The 22,680-nt window shown below is 43.6% G+C and overlaps 1 protein-coding gene across 12 annotated transcripts in view; it reads right to left on the bottom strand.

Annotated features, from left to right (window-relative positions):
• GPC3 (glypican 3) overlaps nt 1-22,680 on the bottom strand; it is a 166,412-nt gene that overhangs the window by 125,732 nt on the left and 18,000 nt on the right. The window contains exon 2 of one of the 12 annotated variants that reach the window (XR_011150907.1): nt 4,787-4,856. The exons of the other annotated variants lie outside the window; for them this stretch is intronic. The gene's annotated coding sequence lies outside the window, so the exon portion shown is untranslated. The remainder of the gene's footprint in view (nt 1-4,786; nt 4,857-22,680) is intronic. 12 annotated transcript variants of the gene reach the window in all.

Genomic DNA, 22,680 nt, shown 5'->3' with positions numbered 1-22,680 from the left:
GGACTTGGTATGCAATCTGCATTTTAAGGCACAGGAATGACAAGCTTTGCTAAACCCTGACCTTGACAGCTGTTGTGTGTTCAGAAGGGATTTTATCTCAAATGTCATTTAATGCTCTGTAATTATCACAGCATTCAACAGTACCCAACTAGTTGCTGCGTTTATTTGCAGCCTTTATGTTAGAAAACATAAATTTTTGGGGTCTTAATCCTTCAATATGGATAAAGAACAACCACACCTTCATCTACCTGCAAACCAAGATGAAAGAGGAGGGGATAAAAATACCAGCAACCGAACTCTCAGACCACCAAGAAGAGGCATTAGATTATTAATAGAATTTCATTCATATACTGGTCTACATCCCTTAACTTAAAGCTTTTCTTTGCATTGCAGAAATTTATAATGAAAACTCATAACCATGTGTAGCCAACTCACTGGCACGCCAAACTGCCACTGAACACACAGTGCCTGGATCTCTGTGTGGTGATGATCAATGTTACCTTCTCGTGTCTCCACAGAATTCTCTCCAGTGCCTCCTCTCCCCTACACAAACACTCACGGAACCCCCGACGTGCTGATTGCAGCTGCACTGGCAGGCAAGGCGACACTGAATGCACGGATTTTGGGAGCTGTGAGCCACATCTGTGGTCAGCCACCACTGCCCCCACCTAGCAACAGCAATTGTTTCACATAATTGGGTTTAAGTGATATTTATGGGTGCAGGTTTCAGGAGTCACCTTCTCAAACCCACTGGAGGCTGGGGGAGAACTGCTTGGGCACAATCCTTTGGGATCACACACAGGGCTGGGTGCCAGCTTTGCTGCTCCATGGTAAGGGCCACACACGGACAGGTATGGGACATCTGCCTGAACAAGAGTATAGAATCACAGTAAAATTTTGGTTGAAAATAAATTTTAAGATTGAGTCTATCTGCTAACCCAGCACTGCCACATTCGTCACTAAACCATATCCCCAAAATGCCAGATTGACATGCCTTTTGAACACTTCCAGGAATGGTGATCCACTAGTTCCTTGGGCAGCCTGTTCCAATGCCTGACGAACCTTTCAGTGAAGAAATTCTTCCTAATTTCCAATCTAAACCTTCACTGGTGCCACTTGAGGCCATTTCCTCTCATCCCGTCACTTGTTAGCTGGGAGGAGAGCCTGACCCCCACCTGGCTTCAGCCTCATGTCAGGTGGTTGTAGAAAGCAATAAGGTCACCCCTGAACCTCCTTTTCTCCAGGCTAAACAACCCCAGATCCCTCAGCCATTCCCCATTAGACTTGTGCTTCAGACCCTTTTACAGCTGCATTGCCCTTCTCTGGACTTGCTCCAGCACTTCAATGTAGTGAGGGGCCAAGAACTGAACGCACAGTAAAGGTGCAGCCTCGACAGTGCTACATACAGAGAGATGATTGCACATTTCACTCACACCTTATTACTTCCTTTCTAGAAAAAGATATATATATTTTAACATATTTCTTGTGGTACAACTGAAAGAGATAAATCGAGTTAGTGTTGACTTCTTTGTCAGTTTTCCTCAGCAAAACACAACTATGCATGAAATCCATTGCATGGATTCTGAGCTATGCCAGGAGGCAACTACAAGTCCAAGTTTTACTCCTGGCTGTGATTGAAGTCCCTCCAGCGACAAGCCAAGATAGACCCACAGTCCTTCCACAACAGGTGCCTTGGGGCTGGGAGCAGACATGAGCTGGAGGGGCCCAAGCCTGAGATCAAGACAAGTAGTAGCACTGGGAAGCTGGGTGGGTTTTGTCACTCATATATACAGTGCCAAAAAGGGAGACAAATATGAACACTAATATATTTTGATCATGAATTAAACAGAAGAGGAGACGTGTGCTGTTCAGAAGGGAGTGCTACAGGAAAGTAAATAATGAGGCATGTAGCCAGAAACAGGCTCAGATAAAAGAGAGGTTTACAGACAAATCAGACAGTTCAGTGCAGATAACTGTAGAGTAATGATGACTTTGATGAGTCTTTATCACACATGCCTCTGTGTCAATGACTGCAAGAAATAACAAACATGAGAGGAAGGCTCTGCTGACACTTGTGTACATCATTAATGAAGAATGAGGAATTGAAAACACAAACATCCCAATGCTGAGAACAAACACAAGGAGGCCATTGTTTGAGGAAACTCTGGGCAGTTCCAAGGTAGGGGATGCACTCCACAAAGGAGACAACATTCGAAATGTTCACACGTCACCTCAAATATCAAACATTTCTGCATTAGAATCATGCCTGTTGGAGGCATTGCTCACTGGAGGATGGTGTCAGAGACAGAGATTCACCACATTTAATGATGCCAGGACCAAGCTTAATATTTCACAGTTACGTGCAGTTGGACATTACTGTACCCCATGAGCCCTATGAGCCCTAAATCATTTTTGTTAACTCATGTATTCTGCATGTGGCATCAGGTAATCATTTCAAGCTGGTTATATTGGTTTAACTGGCACCCCCTGTAAACTTAGTGACCCAAGTTAATTCAATACATTGAACAGAAAAATTCATGCCCATGAACAGCACCAGGTAAATCAACAACAAATCACCTCTTCATATCAACCCTGCAACTCTTATGTGTGAATCAGAATTTAGGGAGAAGGCATCTTTGGAAACAGCAATACACCAAGGCAGAAAAACAGCAGGACTAATAAACAGAGAGACCATGACAGGGAGAAGGAGTCAAATGCAGGCAAAGCTCACTGGACTGGGAGATGTCAGCCCCTGGGCTGGGGCAGTGCTCCGAGCTGCAGAGGTAACTTGGAAACTGCAACCCCTGCCCTGAGGAGGCAGCTGGACCAGATGAGCTCCAGACATCCATACTAGCTTAAATTATTCAGTGAACAGACTGGAGAGGTTAGACCTAGACAGCACGTCCCCAATGGGCAGATTTTTTTTCCTTCTACACCTCTGTTGAAAGCCCAGTGAGGCCCAGGGCACTCAGTAACTCCATACTCCTCCAGTGATTCAGCAAACTGAATTTCTTGCACTGTCTCCCACATTTCACACTGTATATTCACCATATGAATATTTTAGTCTCTCCCACCACTGATTCATAAAGCCCAGTCCAGGATGGGCCACTTTGAATCACAGGTTTCATTTGTATGTGCAAACATGAAAGAGAGGTCTGCCAAGGCACAGTCACTCCTGAGACCAAGCACAGCACCAGGCATAGCTCTTCTCAGCATCCCACATCATTCAGTTTTCTGCTCATTAAAAATCCCAAAAAATAACACACACTAGCACCTGGGCAGCAAATTTATGCCAAGTGACAATCCAGTGGTTTTAGTTTCACAGCTCCTTCAGAAGCAGACCCAGGATGGGGTCTGCAGATTAAAACCCATGGCCTTAGACAGAACAAATCGAGGGACATTTCCGCAGACTGGCCATTATTTACACACTAGCAGAGGTGCGCAGGAAGCCTTAGAAAGAGGCAGCAAGGTTCACACATTCCCGTGGGAGGGGACCCCAAAGCAGGGTGTGAGCACACTGAGGATGCTCTGGTGAAGGGCACAGAGTTTGCACAGCATCACACACAGCATCCCCCAGTTCCACGGGGCAGACAGGGATGGGGGGACAGCACAAAACCTGAGGGTCATTATCTTCTACATTAAAAAGGCCATCCTTAGTTAACAGCATTAAAGGAAGGAAAGAAAGCAGATTGGGCACGAAACAGTATATTTTGTAAATCATCTTTCTGGTCTTATTACTTAATACATAGCAGACACCCAAACTATGTGTGGTTTTAAGAGACATTGCTACTTAGGGGAGGGGCACAGCACCCCAGGCTGTCTGGGAGCACTCCTACTTCCCGCTCCCTCCTTTGATGGAAAAGGGAACTCTCCTAGGACCTCACTAGAGAGGAGATTAAAAAGAATGCAAAACCAAACAAAACCCTCAAATTTCTGGAAAACAAGACTGCAGTTCAAGATCTTCTGAAAAATTGGAGAGATGATTCAATTAGCTCAACCAAGAGCCCAGAGATGTCCTCCACCAGGATCCACATGGACAAACACACACCAGGACGGGCAGGAGCACAGCAGGAAAAGCACCCAAGGCTGCTAAGTGGCAAGAACAAGAAGGCAGGAGTGGTGATGCCAAGTGCCATATATAAAACAGGAGAAATTTGTTCTGCTCTGTGTCATCAAATGGTGAAATATTAACTGAATGTCAAATCCACTCTGCTGTGCCAGATGTTAAGAAAGATTCAAGACAACAAGAAATCCAGAAGAAAGCTACAATTAATAGGGGCTGGTGTAGGAAGAAAACTGTAGGGCTCATACTAGAATTCAGTTTGACTAAAGTAACGGTAGTTTTAAGTCTACTGGTCGTGTTCACCCCATCCTTTGTATGGCCTTCTGTTGCGGTGGCTAAGTCCACTTTACACCCCCCATGTTACTACGAAGTGGTCTTTCCCCACACCACTGTGCTAGAAAGTTCTCCTTTTACCAAGACCCCACTAGTCAGTGGTCCTCTCCCCCCCCCCCCCCCTTCTCTTATTGTTCCTGTTATGTCACTCAACCTTGCCTCTGCCCCCTAGCCCTCAGACCATTGGCTTCTGATGCTCTGCCCGCCCCTGGGACCCTTCGGCATAAAAAAACCACGCACAGGCTTTTGTTCTTTGTTCTTTGCCTCTGTTCCCTTCGAGTCTGTTGGTTCCATTAAACGCCTCGGAATTGCATGCAGAGAACCCCTCTTGCCTTTTTGTCTCCGGTTTGTGCTCAGACTGTGTGCGTGTGAGCGGCTACTCACGACTACCTGTGAGGGTGAGATCATGTGCACGCGTGGATGCTAGCAGAGTGCCGCCTAAGCGTCTCAGCGAGGGACCCTGTGGAAAAAACACAGCATCGATTCACTGACGCCCTCCCAACAAGAGCTTTCCATTGAGATGCAGTTCCTAAACAAGGTTCAACAGATGCCTCTTTGCCCCACATCGGCAACACTTCTGTAAAACAAACTTCTCCAAACAACTCATCTAGAGCAGCTTTGTTTTTATAATAGTCATTAGGGAGGGGACAAATGGGAAAATACAAGGGGTAGAGAATCCAGAGTCTAGAAACTCCAAAATATAATTTCTCAGACCAGACTATCCCACTAGTTAAAAAAATTTCAGTGTCTTTCACAGACCAGCCTATGAGCAAGTCATTCCTGAGTAGAGACCTACAAGAAATAATTCTAGTATGTAGCTTACAAGACATAAGATGCAAAAGCAAAAGATGATTTAAGTGAAAAAGGTGATTCCTGCTGCATCTCTTCATTCCCCTCCTCACTGGAAGAGTATAGCAAGGAGCAAGCTGGAGCACACAGATTTCCGTCTCCTGGGAACTGGCAGCACAATGCCTAACCGTTGTATTTGCTGACCAGCCTGCGGTAGTGAGGGACTCCTGGGACTAAGATGCTCATCTGTCAGCCCAACTGCTGCCTGGCAGCCCCCAGGGAACACATCGCTCAGTGCAAGGAAGTCACTGGAACATCATGGCTGTGCTCCTGGATATCATTGCTCTTGCAAAACAAGGCAGAAAGGTCAAGATGTAAAAACCTGCCCCGATAGAGCCAATGCCTTGGGGTCTCAGAAATAAAAACTTATTAGAAAGCTGTCATGTGAGCCATAAGAATTCAATGTTTGCACTGTCTTTATACACTGATGGTTGTTCCCTGGGAGAAAAAACAAACAAACACACACCACCAGTTTGGAGCTAAACTCTACAGAGCCTCTCTAAACACTGTGGTCCTCCCACACTTCTGGGTGATCTGAGCCAAAGAACCAGCCCTGGTGCTTGTGCTGAGTGGTGCAGACTGGCTTACACACAAACCCCTGACCAAGTGCCACCCCTGCTCCAGGAACTCTGATCCACCCCAGTCCACTGACTGGGAACAAATGAAGGCACTGGGGTATACCCATTGCAAAAGCAATACAGGGAGTTAAAAAATAAAGTATCAGCATAGGAGCACCCAGAGCTGCGTTTCATGGGATTGCAACCCACAGATGAGCACTAAAGGGCACAGCCAAAAGCCCACAGTCAGCTACAGAGCTCACATTTAGACACACTAGGCCATTTATGACATTGCAACAGCTCTCCCATAGCACAAGGAGGCAGCCAGGCAGGCTCTGCCTCATTGGTTTTACTGTCTTTCTGGTGGAAAATGTTGTTACAATAAAGTCTGGGGGTGGTTTTGAGTGCAATGTCAGTAGTTGTCTAAAGTAATTGTTACTTGTCATACCAATTTCCCCTGAACAGCAGCAGAGTAGCAGTTACCAGCAACAGACACTCCTGGGTATGCACACACAGGTACAGCGAAGTGGCACCTGTGATCTGAGCTGCTTTGTGCTCTCACAAACATTAACATCTTGGAAATGACTCATTTGTCTTCCTTATTGCCCACCTACACTGGACAAACAGAAAAGTGACCTCATGTTATGTTAATGTAATCAATTTCATGCAAGGCAGATAAAAGTTTAGATGGTCTGTCCAAATGCAAATTTGAAATATAAAGCAAAGTTCCCTTCAGAGCCTGGCATTAGCAAGCCATTTCACAGGGAAGGAAACTTTCAGTAAATTGCACATTTAATTTCCATGTGATGAGAAGTGGCTTCCCTTAGTTCTTCCAACAGTCACCTCCTGCTATTAATGACCACAAGCAAAGCAGTGACCCTTAAAACATCTGATTTCACAGCAAATATTTTAATTTCTAAAGGTGAAGTGTGAGACGTACTCTCCTATAACACTTATCTATATGGCTCTCTTAATTCTTTAGGATTTATCGTCTCCACTAAAAGCACACAGAACATAATTGAAATAGATTTTCCAAGATATATCTGGAGTGTTTTAACCTACCTTTCCTTGTTAGCCTTTTATATCACCTTATTCTAACACAGGGGAAAAAAAGTATTTTCACACTAAGAGTTCACCAGTAGCTTATTAAACTTTTTAAAAAAATAATTTTAAAGGCTTTTTTAAAAATACCACATTGGTTCTGGCAGCAGAGATTTTCAGAAACCAGAACTCGAGGGAGGGCTTTACAGCCCCAAGACTCTCCTATTTCATACAAATGGATGAAATGAAGGCATTAACACTTCTTTTAATTATGTCTCAAAAAAAAAAATATCAGGGACTCTGAAAGGTATGAACATGACATTGCAACAAGTCTCCAGCACATGGAGAACAACTGTGGTCTGAGCCATCCCTGAGAATAGGAAAACAGCATTTTCCAAACATTTTTCCTGCTTATGGGAGTGCCTCTGTGCTCTGGGAGAGGCTGCCACACCTCCAAGTTTGAGAACATCAAGACTGGCTTTGTAGCCCACAAAACTTCTGGTTTTCACTGTTGTTTTATGTGAGTTTTTTCCTCCAGAAAAACAATATTGAGACAAAAAGCACGGTTTGAATAATCCAGTGTTATCACAGCAGCAATAGGCATATATGGGAACTCAAAGCAAGCTTCATTCTGATTTATGTTTGATATTTCATTTAATTGAATTTTTACAAGAAAACTGGTTTCATTATTGAGAAATGGACCTCCCATCATGCAAAGGGGGGGGGGAATCAAATGCTTAAACTTCAGCTCATTTAACGGTGACACTTCAGGAATGAACAATAGCTTTGTACATAGATTTGCTTGTTTGGCTGCCACAGATATGAATTGTCAGGGCATTTTAGAACAAAAGAAATGACATGTCAAAGCAAATCTATAGTTTAGCTAATCAAAAGGCCGTGTTTTAAATATTCAAGCTGTTTTACACCAAAAGGTGGCATTTATCAGAAAGCACATAAATTGACACATAAATCTAAGATGAAAGTGGAATACAGACAAAATAAGGATTTTCAGATATATACAAGAAATTTATTTCTCCATATACTTTTATCAACCAACACCTTCCTCCTCAAAAAAACTTCTAAAACCAGCACATCAAAAAGCATATCCTCTGCCTCTTTTAAGCTATGAAAACATTAAAGCCAGCTAAAGCAATTTAGCTAACAAAGCTGGTTCAGCATTTGGCATTGCTCAGAGAGCCCTTGCTAGACCAAGGGCTGAGCTTTTTCACAGTGTTTTCAGTATGTTTTATCCAGGCACATTGGGTACATCTGGAAAGTTTCGACTTGTTTTCTGCAGGCAGCCTGGGAAGGAGTATGAGGGGATGCATTTGGTGACTCACAGACAGATACACTCTTTACCTGTAAGCAGGTAAAGGCACATAGATACCTCCAAGGGTACTGCAGCAAAAGCTTACCTAGCTATGAGAAAAACCTAAAGGAATTAGGCACAAATTGCTCATTTTGTAAGTCCCTTGCAGGACTTTGCTGCTTACAGCCAGCCTCCTGGCACCCCCTCAGCACAGATTTCATTGAGCCCTGCTCCCCCCTGGACCTCTCTGCTCCTTGCAGCCTGCTCTGAAGTTACAGTAAAACTTGTCAGATCAAAAACCTTATTATACAGGCATGACAGCTCGCTGTGCTTAGCTGCTCGCAGCACAATGCCCAGTTGTGGAAGCTTAACATTATCTCTTAAAAGTTAAGCCCCATTCATTTATCATCTATTGCCAGAACAGTTACTTGGTTGCGAAGAAAACACTCCAAAAGAAGACTTTTACAGCAGTTGGTCTGTTTTCTGCTTCTCTGTGCTTGGGAGGTTAAGTCCATTGCCAGAGTTTTGCCTTTGCATCACAAACATGTTTCAGAGAGTGTAAAATCCCCCTAAGCCCACCAAAGGTGTCAGTCCTGTTGTGAATCTCACCACTGCCCATGTTCCACAGCCTACAAACCTTCAGATAAGCTTCCTGGAAAAACACTAAGTTTCTCCTAGTCTGCCACAGCACACAGAGCTGCTACATCCTAAAGGCACACAGAGAAAGCCACAAAAGGTCACTCCCAGACTTGAGAAGAATTTCACTTTGCAGTCCATTAATGAGCTGGGAACCCAACAGATTAACCAAAGTTCAGGAAAGCACAGCTGGGGGCCCTCCTCCAGGAGAAGAGAGCAGCATTAACTCACTGCAGCACTGTTTGCCATAAGGAGAGCATACCATGCCATTGGATAGTACAATTCCATCATCGGATAGAACGACATTGTTGTTCTGCATGTCACTTTTAGCCCATCTTCCAGCAGGTCCCAAATCATCCCCCTACCAGCTTCACAACTGACTCTTTATCACACATGAAAAGAAGTATGAAAATAATTCCACTTACCAAAGTCCTTGCATAAGAGGTTTTTGCATACCTGGCCAGGATTTCTGCTCCACAGCAGGTACAGCAGTGATTCTGGAAGGAGGGGATTTGCACAGACAACAGTCCCCAGCCCAGGGACCAGCAGATGTGCAAGAAGAGCTGCAGAATGAAGCTTCAGAAGAGGCGGCACCTGCCTACAGAAGCGACACTTTTTTTGTTGGGCTAAAAGACAGGTGTTTTCTGCAAGAGGCTTTATTTAGGGTCACTGCATTCTTGATTCAGCAACAATAATTTATGGCAGCCTAAACTCACAGGCAGCAAAGTGACTTCATCACAGAAAGGTCTTGCTGAATCTGCAGAAAAGCGCTGTGGGAGCAGCGTCACCCTCCTAATGCCAAGCTCCAACAGCAGCACTGCCAGCTCCTGCTGATTTCCTGAGAGGCTGAACTCCTGGGGCATTTCTAGTATGTGGCTGGACTGGTAAACATTTAAGCTCAAGACAAACACCACCACCTAAAGAAATCCAAAGATATTGCTGTATTTAATGCTGCTGGGCGATGATGCTGACTGGAGTTGAAAACGAATGGCACCAGGAGCTGTGTGTACAAGTGTTTCATATCTCTGACTCCCCAAGAAGCTGTCCCTTAGCAATCTGACAAACCTGGCAATTCCAAATGACTAAACACTTCCTGATCCCTTCAAGTGACAGCTAAAAAGCGGCATCTAACACTTTGGGGCTTTACTTCAGCTATAGCTGCAAGAAAAGCCATTCATAAGATCTTTAACTGCAGTTATGAAACAAAGAACCCTTAAAATGTTTCTTCTCACCAATTTGAATAACTGACATTTCCAAAGGAAAGCTTCTCTCCAGCAAGGGCTCAGGCAGATGGCATACCTGCTCAGGAGAAGCTTCTGTTTTCTGTACTTTGAAGAAGGGCACAGGACTGACAAAAGATCCATTCTCTGCATGCCCAGGGCTCTCCTGCCCTAAAGCCACCCTACCCAATCTTCCACCATCCAAACCAGGTACCTCTGCCTGCAGCACCATCCACGCAAACAGAGCAAGGAGTGGTGAAACTACTCTGGTGGTGACGCAAAACAGAACTTCAGATATAATGTAAAATCACAGGCTTCAAACACCTGCCATGAATATATTGCAGCATTTGATTGTTTGCTCTGGACACCAGGAAGGAAGTGCACCATCACCAGATGCATTTCACTGGGGTTCTTGATCTCCCATTTCAAATGACTAAAAGTTCTCTGTTACTGGTAACTACACCATTTTTTAAGTTCTGAACCTGTCTCCCACAGAAGGAGTTCAGTAACAAAGACATTGTTATAAATCACTGTGTAGTTATGGCACAGTCACACCCCCCAGCCTGAACAGGGGTTTGGACAAAAGATTGCACTCACTTAAAACAGTGAAGCCATGCTACATTTGGAAACATTATTAGACTATTTTGTTCTTTATTAGTAGAGCCATTGCGATTTATAGCCTACAGAAGAGGGTTGTTCAATCAACAAGGAGCAAGTGAAGTACAAAAGCATTAATGTTACCACTGAGGCAATTATTTTAACATGATCACAATTTCTATGCATCTTTAATTTTTTTGCCAACACAATGGATTCTCTAATACATGGATCCCTGTTTCATTAAAATAATATGATTTGTAATAATAATATGAGGTGGGTGAAACAGAATCCAGTCTCTTAACACTTGAGCCTTGCTTTCCCTTGGGGAATATCAGTACACAAAATGGGGGTTCCAGTAAAGTGCTTGTAATCCCAGAAGCTGGTACACCTATTAAACACTTAGCAGGGCTCCAGCAGAAAGACAATCCCAGAGAAAACAGTCTCAACTGAGACAAAAATCCCAGTCCTGGCTCTCAGGAGCAGAATGCTGGTTTAGCTCCACCTAACATCTTATCTATCGAGAAATCCAAACAGGCAAGAAAATGTCATCACTCTCCAAAGAAAAGAGCAGCAATTCTCCAATCCCACACAGCTCCAGCAACGCAGGTTTGGGCAGGTGACCAGTTTGTCATGGGAAAACCAATACCCTGGAGCCAGGTCTCCTGCCACATGTCTCCTGTTCAAGGGTGCTGCTTTCCTTTTGTAGTCTTGAAATGCAGGGAAATTCCCATCCAAAGGGACAGGAATGCCTTGATACAAGAAACCGATCTGAACTACTGCTTCAAAATTTTGTGGGTTATTTTTTTTCCCTTCTCCTTTTTGGGGAAAGGAAGGGAAAGACAGAAACAGACACCAAGAAAACAGACTGTTCTAACCAGAACACAAGAAGAAGTAAGATGAAGAAGATGGAAAAAGTCTACTGCACTGCAATCATTGCTTTACTCAAGGATCAGATCCTATCAGGACACTGGTTATCTCCATTCATCTCCCAGTGCAAGTTTATCCGAGGACTGTGGAAGATCTGGTCATGGACTCTAGTCCTAGCACAGCACAAAGTTTGAGACAAACTTTAAAACTCCTAAGATTCTTCATTTAATACTTCACCAGATTGTAGAAAGGACCCAGTCTTGTCAGGAAGAGACAGAACAGTAGCAGCAGAGAGAGGAATGTTTGTGCTATGTAGAATCAGAGGTGTGCAAGCCACAAGGCAAGTTTCAGAGCAATGTAAAAAGAAGGGAAAAGTGACTCCCTTTCAGGACCTTTAGAGTGAACCTATCTGTTTTCTTGCATCAGGGCAGCTGCTGAACCCTGCATGCCAACAGACCTGGCTGCAACACCACACCGATGACCACAGTCCTGTCCCATCCCTCTTCAGGTCCCCTCTTTGACAGCCACATTTTTGCCACATGCAGATCTCTGACATGCTGCTGGGTCTTGTACAAAGCCACAAGCCCCCTTAAAAGTCACACCAATGTCCTGGCACCTGTTTTTGTCCCCCAAATGGAAGAGCAATCAGAGTGACACCATTGCCGGGCAACTGCCTGCGGAGGTATTGTCCCCTCCACACCACTTCCAGAGGGTACCATGCAATAAAGCAAGAAGGGAAAACAAGAAGCGTGGACAAAGCTCAGCCACTCCCATTGAAACCCTCCACTGAATATCCTGTGGAAAACCCCAGCTCTGTTCATGAGTCAGGTACCCATCCACAGACCTTGGTTTATGGTACCTGAAAGGCAACAGCTTGGGCTTATGAAAAATGGAAGCTGTGACATTTGGGTTTTTTTCTGAAACATATGTTTTTACCTAGCAGGCATTTTTCTGTCCAGCTCTCAAATTGATTTTTTTCCTGGATTCTCTACACAGTGCCACTGTTGCTGCATTATGCACTGAAAATATTTAGGAAGACATCAAAATTTACTCTGGGTAGGACTTTGACAAGCAGGGGAGAGAGGCCAAAAGAGAGCAATTCTACATGGGGAGAAGAAGCTGCTTCCTTTTGCTACAATCAAAGAAACAGAGCGACTGGAAGACCAGCTCTGAAGTCAAGTAAGATGAATGGCAACCACAGCAAGGGCCATAAAAACACCAATAAAAAGTAAGTTGCCATAAGGGAAATACCCAGATCAACACCTCTCCAACAAGGTAAGCATAATAAACTCACTCTTAACATAGACACCAGTTTATTTTTTCAGGCGCAACCTAAACACAAAACCAGGGAGAGGTGCGGCAGAAGCAGCACTTAAATTCCATCTGCTATGTAAATAGTCTTGCTTGTTGATGGAATTAGTTGCATGATTTAGATCAACATAATCTGACCTTAAACAATGAAATTAACATCCAAAAGCCAATGCTCCTTCCCTGCAGCCTGCAGCAGTTTCTCTGCAAATCCCCTTCTCAGACCCTCAGAGGAGAGATTCCTCCCATGCTTGTTCTTGCACTTGTCAGAGACCATGTTTTATTTTACTTTGCACCAATGCAAAGAGGTTCTAAATATTCTGGAATTAAAACGATCACAAAACATGAAAGTGCTTATAAGGCATTTCCACATTCTCATCTGGCAAGTGAGTGGCTGATTTACAAGCCAGCTGTCAATACAGAACAATTGCTCACCTCATTTTACAGAAGAGCAAAAAAGTACTGAAAAAAAACATACTTGCAGTGCTGAATACAATGAAAAATTGCTTTTATCCAACATGGCAATCAGCAGTGTGCGTTCATCAGTGACCTGTCAAGGAGAGATGTTTGTTTAGCTTTCAGATGAGTACCCAAGAGCTGGGAGCTACTAAGCAAATAACCAGAGACCACCTCTAAGATTTCCCCCCTGCAAAGCAGCAACCAGCACGTCCCTACAGCTGAAGACCAGCCTCTCCTCCGAGCATCTGCAACTGTGCGCTGACTTGTGCCAACACAAAGCAGGATCCCACAGGCTCCATGCACCCTAAACCTCAAAAGAAAGATAATCCTTGCAGTTACTGTTTATCTAGGCCAGCACAGCTCTCAAAGGGAGACTCTGGCTTAGAAGTGTGAAATGTTAATGTCTGCAGAAGGCGGATGGCAAATGCTTCGCTCCATTTGGATGTAACCCTTACTGAAATGGAAAGGGAATACAAAAAGCTGCCCCATGCACATCTCTGCAGTTTTCCTGAAAGAAGGAGCCAAATGAAAGCAGAAGAACTGACCTTACATCTCCCAGTTATATCTGCACGAGACTGATTACGATGCATCAGCAGATGGTATTGCTCTTTCCTTAAAGAAAACATGCATGCTTTAGGGAACTGTGTGTAACATTACTGCAGCAAGAAGGGCAAATCAAGCCTTGTGGGAGACAGGGAGCTGATTTTAAAGTCAGTATTTTCCAGTTTGAGGCATCTGGCGCTTTTCTGTACAAGGAAACCTCAGAACTGCCTCCTCACCATTGACTATGATGCTATTCACCAGAAGCCCTGGTGACCTGCAACACAGCCACCTCAGTCCCAGCCTGGGCAGTGCCCCAGGGTAACCACAAATGCCCATAAAATGTCCTGATGCAGTGACACACCAGCAGCAGATGGATGACCAAGGTTTACCACACTGCTCTTGGAAAATAAACTGCTCCAACCCATTCCCCTACCGCATCCACTGAAGGTACTGTATAGGGTCTTCCCTTCCAGATGGCCCATGGGGACACCAGACCAGCCCTGTTCTCATCCCTGACCAAGCACCAGGTTCACAGCTGCTCTTGGTGCCAGAGCTCCCCATTTTGGAGACCTCAGTCCCCAGTACAGTTCTGCTCTTTCTTTCTGAACTGCTGCCTGCAGAGGGTTTTGGCAAGAGCCCAACTCAGCTCTACACCTCCACCACTTGTTCTTACTAAAATCCTGACATAAAACTCTGTAAGACAGTACCAAAATGCATTAAAACTACAATTATGTAGTAAGGACAAGGCAACTGCATTTTGGAGGAGCAAGTATGACTTTAGCCTAGAATTTTCCTACTAGTCATTACTAGTAGGAAAATAAACAAACCAAGGACACTTCATTCTATACCATTAAGCATTTCAAAGTATCTGGGTGACACCACTGTACTAAGTAACAGACTACTCACTTTCCCATGTAATTTGTTTAATAGGCAGCTGAAAACATTAGAAAGACAAAAGGGAGTTTTTATATTCTGATCATTGACATTTTATCTACATTAACAATCAAAAGCATCATAAGCAGTGAAGGGACTGTTGTCAGATACCATTTTGATGACATGCATCCTTTTAAGTGTATGCACTGTTCCTCTTATTAGAAGCAGGGGGAAAATTAATAGAATACTAATCGCCAAGCAAGCTCCGAATACAGTAACTATTCCTTTTTTCTGTTCATGTTATCAACCCATATTTTATCTCCATTTCTTCTTGAAAACCACTTAAATAAATAAAATGGAAATTTGAATATACTGTCTAATTTTTCTCCCATGCTCCACTGCGTCTGAAGGGCTACCAGAGACATGGGCAAAGCTACTTATTTCTATACCTTCAGGTTCTTCCTTCACACCTTTTTTTTCCTCTTTACTGTGATGCTGAGACCACAGCTCTTTGCATGCTCATCAACACACACCTGTTTTTTTACATCCCCTCTTTTGTCCATACTCACAGCTGGCATCTGTTTACACCTGGATTGCAAACCCCAGAGAGAAGCAAGACCAGACACAATACCACCACTGTCCCATATAGGGACTGGGTACAAATACTTGTGTGTGTATTTATAAGCCAATGCTACATCATTGCAATTAATGTGGACAAACTGCCCCTAACCCCAGATTTCAGCAAGAACTTGAATTATCCTTTCCTTAGTGCCCCTACTGTGAAAGTCCCTGATGATCCCTTCCTTTCAAAGGACAAAAGGAAAACCAACATTGAAAAGGTCAGAAAGGATCAACAACACAGCCCTTTGGTATTTTGCCTCCTCTTGTGCTTTTTACTGGATCTCTAACTCTTTAGAAGTGCACACATGCACCAAACCTGGTTGTTTTTCCCCATTTTACTCCCACACACTCCGCAGAGCGGCACAAGAGGAGTTGTACGTGCTTTGCTGTACAACTGCATTGAGGGGAGCAGAGACACAGAGAACATCACTGAAGAGCAGAGAAAGTCATAGTCTGTTAACTGTAATTAGAGGAAAAACTAATTTATGAAGCAAATAAACTTGGATGTATGTTAGCTCTATACCGTAAGTGCACAGAAGGTAATGCCTTCTGAAGAGATTCCATTGCTCCCTGATAATCCGCGCTTAATTAGATCTTTTTACGCTAATGCAGATTTCCTCTCCCTAACGTTCCTCCTGTCCTTCCACACCCTGCTCTTTCCCCCTAATGTCAGTGGCTTTGTCCCCTGACAGAAGCCCACCACAACGAGCGAAGTACCAACATAATTAATTTTTTAGTAGAAGCCAAGTTGTTGTTTTCTCAGAAATATTTTACACTTCAGAAAACGTCAGAAATGTCAGAGTCCATAAGCAGAAACAAAATCAGAGATCTGCTTCCCTATTAATACTGCATGACCTCCTCAACCATCTCACTCTGGGAGAGGAAGACAGGGTGCTTGACAGGGAGTGAGAGTGGGCCAAGGAGCCAAGCAGTGTTAGCCACTAGCTGGTTAGAAAAGCAAACAAGATTTAAACATAAGGAGCACCAAAACAAATGTCTCTGCCTTGAGAGCAGGCTGAAAAGCTGCATGCTGTTCAGAAGAAGGGGCATGCAAAGCCCAGAGGAGAGCAGAGCCATAAGGCTTGATCCTCCATGCTCAATCAGCCTTAAATTCCTTTTTTGACACCTCTGCATGCAGAGGTGGCAACCCAAAATGATAGCTGTCTGTGGAGAGGATGAAAAAAAGTGCTGTGTTGACTCTACTTGTGTCTCAGAAGGATCCCTGAAGCCACCCCTCAGTGCTTGCCCCAGAGAAGGCAGGGGGTCATCTTCAGAAATAACACATGGGAGTCTTGATTTCTGTCCCCTTTCACCCCTGAGCTCAGCTGCTGCTGTTTTACTGTGACCTCAGTGCCAGTACGTGCACAAGCACCCTTCCTGAAGCCTGAAAATACATCTCAGTGAGTTATGTGCAGTTTCAGAACTCTACAAAAACACTAAAGGAGATCCATCTCTGCTTCCCCAAAAGAGCCTCTGCAGAAAGGCTGGGACACAACGGGCATTGCCCATGGAAGACACCAATCCCATTTCCACAGGAATTTTACAGCCCTAAAGATCTAAGGGCTCGGGTCACCACCCGATTTCATCATTTGCTGTAGCTGATGGCCAGTAGCACCAAAATGTGTATAAACAGGGCAGATTGTCTCTTACCCAGAGCAACCCAACATTTTGGTATTACTTAAAAATCACTGAATCACAGAACCATTTAGTCTGGAAAAGCCTTCTTAAGATGAAGTCCAACTGCTGACCCAGCACTGCCAAGTCCACCACTAAACCACGTCCCCAAGCACCACATCTACATGATTTTTACATCTCTCAGGGGACAGTGACTCAAACACTCCCCTGGGCCACCTGTTCCAAATGAAACTTTGCTCCAGCCTGCTGAGGATCCTTACACTTTTTATTGTCCCATGAACCACAAGCATCAGTGTTACTGACAGAATTGAGCAGTGCTTTCTCCCCAAAAGGATGGCATGAAGCTCCACTTGGGCTACTGCAACATCTTCTCTGCAGCTCCTGCCACCTTAAACAGGCTCAGCTCCTGTTACAGATAAAATTGCATCTTTCCTTTCTTTTCTTCCTTCATTTCTCCTCTCCTCTGAGCACACTAAAGAATTCTAAACATTTTCAGGCACATTCATAGCATTTAGAGTCAAGTCCTTGAACAGGTGATCATTTTTCAGCCCATAAACTAAGTTCTCTTGCTGAGTTAGTCCCCAAAGGGCTTAAAAATGGTATTGAAATGCCTTCCATGGAAAAATATCCACACATGCCTTACTTTGTTTACAGTGATGCCTGCAGCATCATGAACACAAATGAAAAAATAAGCAGAGCCATTTACAAGATTGGAACAAAACTTTTCATTACAAATGCATCAGCGTATAAGTAATAAACTCAAACTGACAAAAGATTGGTTTATGATCAAGGTTTGTTTTGTTCATCTATTACACAGATTACAGGATGAATAAAACAACAACACAGGCACCTGAGGTCTACGTGGCCACAGCAGGTACAGCTCACACAGAGCAGCTGAGAGGAAGTGACACATTCCTAACATTCTTTATCCAGAGGATAAAAAAACCATCTCACATTCCACAAGCAAACTCACTAACTACAGCTTTGAGTCCCTTCCAAATCTCTGAATGAATGATCACACTTCAAAACAGCATAAGAGCTTTCTGCAAGAGACATTTAGATTAAATATCATAACTGATTACAGGAAGAGCTGGTAGCCCTGCTTCTGATCTTTAGACCCCATTCCTATTTACCTATAATTTTGCCAAGATCTAGCCATCTGGACTGCAACTTCATGTGCCTTTTGTCTGTCTCAGGCAAATTTTAATTTCAGCCAAAACGGCTTGACTGCTTCTAAGAACAAGTCAGAGAAGAAAGATGTATCTTTCCTTTTTTTTGCCTACAGTAAGAAATCCTGCTGACCTTTTCTTTAATTAGCTAAAGCATTTCCCAGACTTTGAAACAGAACTCAGCTTTTGACAGGATTTATTTCAAGTCTGTGTAAACATGAACTTTTTGGTCACAGTTTGGGGGTGTGGTCGAGTTTGGTGTGTTTTTGCTGTATCTGCAGGAACATTCCCAGATCCAAATCACTTTTGCCTTGAGAGGTGGGAGATAGAATAAGAGTTGAATTTTTTTTTATATATTTACAACCTTGAAAGCTCCTGCTTTTTAAAAGAGAGCCCAGGGTCTGGTGCATTAATGCTTCTTTTTATTAATTTGAAGACCAAATGGAAGTACGCAAAGCTGGACACTGCCGCTCCAGCTCTTTGCCTTGCCAGCTTCAGAGGACAAAAGGCATGTGGTGTAAAAGCCAGCATTAACCAAAGAAGCTGAACCCAAGCCCAAGACCTAGAACTTAAGTATCTATTGTCATACTGCAGTGAACACAAAATTGAAAGGTCTTAATTAAGGTCCTTCTGAGTTCTAGTCTTTCTATCTGTGAAGAAAACATGCTTCTTCTCAGTGATGAGCATTATGAAGCAGCATGAAAATGAAGTGCTCACATATAATTGAAAATGTTGAAGGATTCTATCTTTTAGGTGTCATTTAAAAGTATTCAAAAATAGACATCAAACAACAAGGAGAAAGAAAACAACTCATTAAGGGACATTCATTCAGTACCCTTACACAAGGGAAGAAGCTTGTGGAAAAACTCGTGATACTATCATTAAAGGCTGCATTCCAATGCACAAAAAAACCAAATTGAGGTTGCAGAGATTGCCTGGTTTGTTCATAACCTTTATAAACTTTTCACCCTCAATAATGTCTTTCTGATGTAGTTTTCTGGACACAATTTTGTGATCTAATTGTTGGTGTGAGATGAATCCAGGAGGATCAACATGCATCTGGAGAGGTTACTCTCTTTCCAGCTTTGTATGTTCAAGATGCATTTCAGGACCAAATATTTACTTACTAGTGAGTCTAATTATTTTTCATTCTTACGTCACAGTGAAGCATCACAAGCTAGACAAAGAAATGGGTTTCAACCTCTCTCCAGTTCAAACACTGCCTTCTCATTTGATGTGAAGCATTTGCTTTTATTTAACACTAGTAACGCAGAGCACTTTATAGAGCATCTTCAAGGTAAAAATCTGTGCAACCTAGTAAAAGTAGCATTATACTGTCCATTAGTTCAAGAACCAGATTCTGAATCACATCCCTTAGAAAATGAAACATTTCTTCAAATGTCAAATGCACTGTTTACTTCTCACTGGTAGCAAAACGTGATGTACAAGGTTACTAATATAATTTCCAGGCCATTATCTAAACAACCTATAAACAAAGCAAGAGAGGGGAAAACATAGCTTATCACCTCCAGCTTTAAAGCTACTGCAAATTTCAACATACAAGTGCCACCTCTCAGCAAACACAGAAGAGCTGCTCAGTATGGAAACATACCTCTAGTCTTTCTTCAGAAGTCACAAAGCTCATTCCCAAGGACAATGAAGGCTCCATCGGCGCAGTGCTCTTCAAGGCAGATCTTTCCCCCTTTTCAAGGCTACCCCTCTAAATGCAGGCACTCTCTTCATTTATTCCAGTGCTGCAGCCTCGCACAAGTTGCAGTAAGTGTGATCTCCTGGTTCCTGCAGTGTGTGATCTCCCCTCTTTGCCAGCTGACAGATGACAGGAGCACCTCAGCCCCATCCTAGATTCCACCCCCAGGACAGCTGCCATAGGCACCCAGCACAGCTGGGCAGATGTGAACCTACAGCAAGCCAGGAGGTGTTGGGCTGTTCCTATAGGCACCTGCAGAGTGTCCCAGTGTTCAGGCCATCCCTCAGCAGCATACCAGCAGCCCAGAGGCCGGGCATCCTCCTCCTGTTGTCCCTCATTTCTACAGAGGGTGAAGTCCAGCACACAGCTCACCAAGCAGTCATGCCATCCTCCTGCAGGACCACAGGCAAGACTAACCATCTCTCCCCCCTGCCCTCCCCTAAAACCAGCTCTGCTTAAGCTGGGACAGCCACTGGTCAGTCTCACACATGCTGCTCCCATGTGTCCATGGCAGTACTTTGGCAGGCCCCAGCCTGATGGTCAAACACCATCCTCCCTCCAACCAGCACACACAGTTCATCTGCAAAGACAGAGAAGGCCACCAGCCATCACCCTGCCCTCCAAAGAGGCTGAGCAGAAGACCACCATCCACTGCTGGGCTCTTGTATTTTCTCATCCAAAAAAAAAAATCCCAAGTTTTCAATGTGTCTTACCGACATATTAACAGCAGAGGCCAACTCCTGACAGAAGTGTTTGCTGGAAGCAAAAATGCTGTGCAAGAGATTCAGCATTATTCTTGTCATTTTTCTCTTTAGACAACACTTTCATTTACTTTTTAATTTTTTTTTAATGTCTTGTCTACACAAGAGGAGGCTTAGCTGCACAACCACCCACCAGCTGTGCACCCCAGCCTCACTGAGGGGGGCAATGTCTTACATCACACATGAAAATCCTTCTCAGGCCACCTCAGAGGCCTCCATCCAGCTCTCACTAAGTACATAACCATTCCCACAGGTCTCATAAGGAGGTGGATCATGGCTGTGCAGCCAGACATCAGAGACCAAGCGCTCCCCTGACAAATGACAGCATAAATAACAACCTTAAAAGCCTCGTCCAGAGGGAAGTTGTGCACCTGAACCAACCAATGCAGATTTCTCCAGTACAAATAGTAGCTCTCACCCTGTCATGATCTGGGCTGGCATTCTCAGATGAAGGACCAGGGATACTATTTTCTTCCATTTAAAGAACTATTCTGAATTTATGAGCCAATATTTAAGAACAGCTGATAGCCCACTTACATAGCAGACTCAAGCAGATTGAAATAATTTCATAATTAAAAGGCAGTAAAAGCATTGTGTCATTTCAATATAATTCCTTGGAAATTCAGTAGCAATTTGATTTTATTTTCTTAATGAGATAGATTTGAGAGTATGCACTGATTTGATTAGCCTTCACATTCTTTCCTCCTTTTAGCAAGCCAATCTCCTTACATGGATTACTAGGCCTATTTAATTTCCTTTCCCTAGAAAAAGGAACATAATTTTTCACTGTAATCATAATAGGAATTTGACCAGTACAACTACACTGTATTACTGCAATCCATTACTCACCAATTTCCTTCAAAGAGAGTGAATTCCAAAGCTATGAGCTGTAATCCTAGAGGCAGCCTTACTATCCTCTCCTGCTTTTAAAATTGCTTCTTTATGACACCCAGTCATAGATTTTTTGACTTGAAGATGACAAATTTGGGAAGAGATAATCAGCAAAAGAATTCACATGCAATTGAGCTACACTGCTCTTTGTTTTGCCTTGTCTCAGAGGGTTGGCTTTTTTAATCTTCACTTGCTAACCAACAGGTTTGTGATTTTCTTCTCCCAAGCACACATTCAGATGATTTTTTTCCAATTAAGTTTTGGGGTTTTTTTTAATAGTAGCAGATTAAACACGCAGTGCTTCCTACATTTAATCTGTCATAGAAGATGCATTAATTCCTAGATGCAATACTTCATGGAAATGGCTTTACTTTCACACATCAGAATTTTCACTCATCTCCTATGCAGCCCTGGCTGCCACACGCAAACCTGCATGTCCGTCTCTGACCAACCAGTGTGACACAGGACAAGTGGGCTCAATCCAGCACCCATCAAAAACACCTAAATAAGCTCAGCCACTGTGCACACCACAGCAATCACAAATTCAATCTAACTCCCTCCCTGGAAGTGTTCAAAAACCATGTGGATGTGGCACCTGGGGACATGGTTTAGTGGTAGGCTCAGCAGTGCTGGGTTAATGGTTGGATTCAATGAACTTAAAGGTCTTTTCCAACCTAAATGATTCCACGACTCCTATGACACCTGCACTCTGAGGGCTGGAAGTAGACACAGCACCAGGTACAGCATCCCAGTGTGCCTGGATGGAAGGGGTTTTTCCAGGTAGTCCTAACCAGACACAGTCCAGCCTGCATCCCCTTCATAGCTGCAGGATAAAAACCTAAACTCAAACATTCAGATACTGCTGCCACAGAAACAAACACAGAAAATCCTATATCCTTCACCATCTCTCCACCATCCATGCCAGATGTATCTGCTTTACTTTCTAGTGAGCAGTAATACCACAAGTCTGCCACAAGCACTTCTTTGATACCAAAAGCAATGTGGAGAGCTCTGCCTCTTCTGGGCTGAGGGAATAAAGCCAATTTCAAAGTACTCAATTTCAGTTGAGTAGTAAAAAGTTTGACCAAGGTGCTGCTATGATTTTTTTAACATTTTAAGCATAAAGCCCCATGCTTGAAGACTAGATTGTCAGTCTCTAGAGTGTCCAAATGTTACACAGCCTTCCATGCACCAGATAATCCAAGAGGCAGTGCCAGCCATACACACTTATGAGGAAAAC

This window comes from Aphelocoma coerulescens, chromosome 4A (genome assembly GCF_041296385.1).
Source record: "Aphelocoma coerulescens isolate FSJ_1873_10779 chromosome 4A, UR_Acoe_1.0, whole genome shotgun sequence".
Classification (NCBI taxonomy): Eukaryota; Metazoa; Chordata; class Aves; order Passeriformes; family Corvidae; genus Aphelocoma; species Aphelocoma coerulescens.
This window is presented reverse-complemented; position numbering and strand designations above follow the sequence as displayed.